Source organism: Macaca mulatta, chromosome 3 (genome assembly GCF_049350105.2).
Source record: "Macaca mulatta isolate MMU2019108-1 chromosome 3, T2T-MMU8v2.0, whole genome shotgun sequence".
Lineage (NCBI taxonomy): Eukaryota > Metazoa > Chordata > Mammalia > Primates > Cercopithecidae > Macaca > Macaca mulatta.
In genome coordinates, this window is record NC_133408.1 from 138877829 (window position 1) to 138883828 (window position 6000).

Below are 6000 nucleotides of genomic sequence, written 5' to 3' on the forward strand. Positions count from 1 at the left end.
TACAATACGCAAAGATTGGAAGACTGAAGGGGAAGGAACTTTCAAGCAGCTGTCTAAGTCAGAAAGGAACTAAGGGATGGAGAAAGAAAATGGGTGATGCCTGTACTTTTACCACCAGCTGGCCACCATCCCCAAACGTCAGAGAGGGTTTTGAGGGGATACGTGACTAGGCTAGCAAAGAACAGTACTGTGTATGCTGTGGTTGTTCACGAAGTGAAAAGTGGAGAAATCACAGCCCTTTCCTGGAGGAAAGATTAGCAAATCTCCAAGATGACCCTTGGGCCCAGAGTGAAACTGACTGAGCTAAATGTTTCTCTCTGGCTTCATCCAAAACTCAGTATATGCGGCAAAGAGATCTAAGAGACTGTACACAGTAGCAAGCACATCTAAGTTTTGCATGCAGACTGCGGAAAGGACTAGGACATCAGTGAGAGGCATTAGGTGAAATGAATGAGTTTCATGAACTGATTTACTGAGACATTCTCAGCATCTGTGACTTTATATATTTAGTGTCTTATAAATTATAGAATATTTCTCTGTTAAATCCCATAATTCATTTTATGAGTAGAGGATCTGTCTTATATTATAAAAATAAACAAACCCACAGACATGCTAGGAAGAACAGCAGTAGTAACATTCCATTAAACTACCTACCTGAGAATTTAATACAAAAAAAAAGTTGCACAGCTCTATGTATTACGTTATAGTCGAGAGCTACGTCAATTTGGATATTTTTAGAAAAAGTGCTAAACATAAGAAACAAATGTATCTAAGTTATTTCCATAATGCAAAATTCTTAAAATTTTAGTCATAGTCCTTAGAAGAAGATGAATATTTTGATTTAGGAAATAGTTAGACAATAATTTAAATAAATGAATAAAATCTATTGAGTTATTATTATGTATGAGTCAGGCACGGGGACATTGCTGTTATTAACACAAGTAGTTACAAATGGAATAACTCCATTACCTTTATGGCGTTTATATGCAGGCAGGGTGCTCCAACTCTAGGCAATAGCAAAGGTCTGTAAGGAATGCTCTTATCCCTGTATATTAAGCCTATCACAGCTCATACCTTTCTGCCCTGTAATTCCGTGTCTATGGCATCTGCTTAGATGTACCTATTGACCAAGCAGCTCTTAAAAGGATAGGGCTAATAGAAATTAAAAGTCTCCCTAAGAGACCAAGATAAAATCAAGAATAGTATTTATTCCCCATTTCAGATGAAATAGTTCAAGAAGAAATAATGTAAGAAGTTATCAGTCCTAAAGCTTAGAATCCAGACTACAGTTATTTTATTCTGGAGAGGCTTCCTATGTTGTGTGAAGTTACTTAGCATTTTAAGAGTAAATGATGCAATAACGAGAAGCTTAGAGTAAGCAATGGAAACAACTCTGCCAATATCTTCCTTCTAGTCCTTCTGGAAATATAACTGTCACTCGTTTGGTCCTTTTTTTCCCCCAGAGACTGATAACACTTTAAGGGAGCTGTTGTTGTGGGGTCATGGGGAAAAGTATCCATAAAATGGTGAATATGCTTTCACCATTTACTAACAGTTTTTGTTTGTTAACCTTCATCAAAAATTTCATTCTATATGAACAAAGTTCAGAAAACCGCCTATAAAATGATCCTAGATTCTTATAAATGTTCAGCACAACATTATTTCTAATAGCATTTCCTAAAGCAGTGTAGGTGTTCATTAAATATTTTTGAAAGAGTATGTCAATGAATAAAGGTATTTGACAGATAGCAACTCCATCATGTATTCAACCAAAATAGGTATTTCATGTTTTAGGGCTCAGTCTTAAAGTAGATATCCAGTTTACTTAAAATTTTATATCTTCTCTAAAAAGACAGTATGCTTTGGGTTCTATTTTATGAGACCATTGTATTGAACACACTAATGTTTATTACTTCATTTCTAAAACTTACCAGAATGAGATACAAGAAGTAGATCTTGCAGTGGCATTTGCTACATTTTAAATAAAGTTACAATGAAGTTTCAACATGGGACCAAAGGAACCTCCAAATGAATTTCAGTTAGACTGAAGTGTTCTTATTAAGTCATGGTTGTAAAATAAGACATGACTATTTTTTTTTATTTTCTAAAAATTAAAATGAGAAAAGTAATATTTATAAGACTTAATGAGAAGGAACAACATTAATGAAGAGATGAAACTAATAATAATTTATTTTTAAAAACTATCCTCATTTCACCTTTAAACATCACAAGCACTGAAGGGCAAACAATACTTTTCCATTTGAGCACAGTCCGGAGTCCTTGGTGAATGAGCCAAGCTGTCTCCTATGTCCCCTCTAATGCTTGCCAATTTTCTGTCATTTCCTTCTTTGTACGATAGTGTTTGTGTGACAAAGGTCTCTGGGTATATTTCAAAACATCTTTAGCTATTTAACAGGGTACCAACCAGCACGTATCTAAACGTGTTACTTCTTCTCCACATGGTTTGTCAGAAGATACAAATCAGAATTCACTTTACCCTTTCCATAAAGAAATGACTTGAAAGCTTATTGTGGAACCAACGGCATACTTTGTTAAAAAACAAAGAAAGAAAGAAAGTTTCCAGTGACTTAGCCAATTACTGTACTTCTACATACAACACTAAAACTATTTACTGGACTATATTTTTTCTATTCCTTGCACACTTACATTTGAGATCATTTTCTTTTCCTGATGAGCATGTATTGTTTGTGACTAATCACTGTGGATTAGACATAACTGAGGATTCCAGTCACATGATATGGAAACCCAACCTCATTCCCACCCTCTTCAGTACCTCCACTTGCTCCTCACAGAATGCAATAAAGTGATGCACTTCACAATTTTTATCTGAATTGCAATCTTTAGGAAAATCATAAACACCAGACAAATACATTTTTCCTTTTCACTCATTTTATAGCATTTATTTCAAAATTGGGATTTTTTTCAAATAATTTAACCTGAAGCTTTATTAGTTTGTAAATACTAAGAATATCAGATTAAATTCCTTAGTCATCTTAATCAGTAATTTGTGGTGAAAAGCAAAATAAGCCACAGTTACATCAACAGCTTTATATTATATTTCTTTGCTCTGAAACGTTTCCTTCCATTTAATCATCCTACTCTACAACTCCCCAACCTTAAGCTGTCTTTCTTCAATGATTTGTCAGCAGTTTAACCACCCCCCTTTTTCTTTTGCCTGACAGTAATTCTTGAGTTCCAGAGCATATCTTTTTCCCAGGTGGAAATTGTTTTATTATCCTCAGGTGTTTGCTTTCTTGAACTCTTAGAACAGTTAATTCCACAGTTGTCATTATACTTTACAAAAGGATCAGATTCCAAATAATTAGTAATTGCACAGTACATCATTTGAAAATATTTTTCCTTTCTTCTTGTCAGGATTACAGGAGTCTCATATATTGCCCCACAAATCCACTTTTATTATTTAGTCAGTTATAACTGAAAACAAGATAGCTTGCCAATTTCTCTTTGAGACAGAGATCCCATCTGAATTGTGAGTCCTCTCAAGGAGTGTGAACAAGAAGTTTACCCCTTTGGAAGTATTAGCCTTAAATGGTTCCCCAGAATTCGGTCTAGCACCAAGCAACCATTCCCCAAATAATAAAAGAAAGTGACCTTTTTTGTAAAGGCAAAGAAGCCTATCTAATTCATTCCAGGGCTTGTAGAATAGCATGGAGAAACAGAAGGAATTGCTTTTTTTTTTTTTTGTATCAACCTTAATTGCGTCTCAAAATATGCATAACTTGACTTTCTGTGTAAGTAACGACTTTGTCATTCTTGGTGGTGTTGTCTGATCTTATGTAGTCATATTATGAAACACACCGTATAACAAAAATTCTGCTAGGTAACAAAATCTCCCCCTACCCCACAAATAAGACATGCAGCACCCACACTCAAGAAAATTTTTATGATCACTAATGATTAGTAAGTTTTATGTATAAAAATATTTTTGTTTTCTTCTGTCTAGGAGTCAAATTAAGATTGGTCTTTTAGATTATTTCTTAAATGTATTTGTCAGTTGTGACAGCAAGCCAAAAAACATTTTCAGAGTCCCATGAAAGAAGGTCATTCAAATTCTAGTCTCATTTTAAATACAAACTTTTCCAGGTTGGAAGAGGATAATCAAATTGGCCAGATTTTTAGAATATCCTTTTGAAAATATTAATCTTCTTAAAAACCTATCAGAAAACAGAAACAAGAAATCTAAAGGAAAATAAGTTTCAAGTAAAATTACACTTTTTGAAATCATGAGAAGTTTGGGTTTTCTGATGTTTTCTAAGTAAAATACATGAAATAGGCAACTAGAAATCCATAGCATCCTATGCAATTTAGAGACTTGTGGAAATGTAAGGTTTAAGGGTTAAAAAGCAAATTTCTTTAACCATTTGGTTAAAACTTACAAATAAGTTAAAAGAAGCATCACAGACTAAACTATTATATCAGAAAATAATTGCCTTTTTAGAGAGCCCCAAAATAATAGTTACTTACTAGATGACAGGGCATCAACTACAAAGACATTTACAGCCACACTTCTAAACAAAAAGCATTCTGCTCACCAACTTCTAGAAGAGCTTGCTTTCGCAGATGTAGGACCTCAAGACTGGCTCCAGAGTCTTGCAGGAGGAGATGCAGAAAGTAAACAGGATTTCCACGACATAGCAGCTGAGAACTCAGAAATGAGGCACAGGCTCTCAACCCTTCATCTATCCTTAAGGCTATCCTGACATCTGAAAACCATTGACATTCTGAGACTTCCAGCACTTCGGACGCACGCCTAACACAAGATAAATATAGATCCCTGACACCTGAGCAAAATGGAATGAATGTTAACTTGAAAAATCTCACCCTTTTGGGCCTCAGTTGAAGAAAATAAAACCCTTAATCCTTTCCCTGCTAGAACCTGTTATTCCCTTTAACAGATGGTTGCTCTATTTATGAAACATAGAAATTCAAGTAATCAATAATCAATAATAAATTAGCTTCACTTCATGATTGCCATTTGCTCTGATAGTAAAGAGAAAGGCTCAGATTTTCCTGTCTTAAGTATAAAACAACATAAAAATGAATATTGATTATTATTGAGTCAACAAACAGATTTTTGTTCCAGTAACTTTTGTTGGTGAGTCCCTGTCAACTTTCTTAGTATTTTTTTCTCCTCTATGTTTTCAGTAGTCATTTGGTCATTTTTTGTTTGCCTCAATTAATGAGGCAGAAAGTGCCATGCACTGCCAGAGTTCTTTGGTTTAAATTATTGTTTTTTGAATCTTTTTGAAGGGTGGTAGAATGTATTTGGTTTACAATAAATTTTGCTTAGGACTTCCGGTAAACATGAATAAAGCTCTACTCTCAGCCCAAACAGACCCTGTGATGAAAGTTATTACTCTGAAGATATAATGACAGGATTTCTAAATTGATTTCTAGGATTTATATATTAAGAATCTCTAATTCTATATACTAAAGCAAAGTGAACAGAGAAACTGGAAAAGCCATATCGCTCTCCTGATATTTACATATTTTCAATTAAAATTTCTTTTACAGAATCACATTAAAGGAAAATTATAGACTAGAGTTAGCACTCTTTAAATAAAACTATTCTGTATCAAGTAGTAACCACTATTCACAAAAAAGGTTGTTTTGTCAAATTACCATAACCAGTATTTTCATCATATTTTAATAATAGGTCCTATGTATTGAGCACTGTTCATGTGCCTGACGCTTTACGACGTAGATAGCATCTAATTAATTCTCGTTTTCTAATCCCAAAATAAGCTTTCAAATTAACATTTTAGGCTCACTTTCCAGAGAAGAAACTGCAACTAAAAGGCTAAGTTTTGATAATGGACACATGGAGAATAACTGATTCATTTGAGAGTCTAACTCACACAATTTTGACCCAAACGCAAGTTTTCTTTTCCATCCTCCAACATAGTTGCAGGCTAAAAATGACTTTCATCCATGCTTTGTCTGTATCAGATTAGCCAC

The 6000-nt window shown here is 34.2% G+C and overlaps 1 protein-coding gene across 16 annotated transcripts in view; it reads right to left on the reverse strand.

Annotated features, from left to right (window-relative positions):
* Window positions 1-4954, reverse strand: part of CD36 (CD36 molecule (CD36 blood group)) — a 77585-nt gene extending 72631 nt beyond the window's left edge. For 3 of the 16 annotated variants that reach the window (XM_077994439.1, XM_077994416.1, XM_077994429.1), the window contains exon 1: window positions 4575-4930. The gene's annotated coding sequence lies outside the window, so the exon portion shown is untranslated. Of the gene's footprint in view, window positions 1-4506 lie in introns of all 16 variants that reach the window. The other 13 variants (XM_077994440.1, XM_077994417.1, XM_015134042.3 and 10 more) reach the window with 12 other exon arrangements.
* Window positions 4955-6000: the final 1046 nt, after the last annotated feature.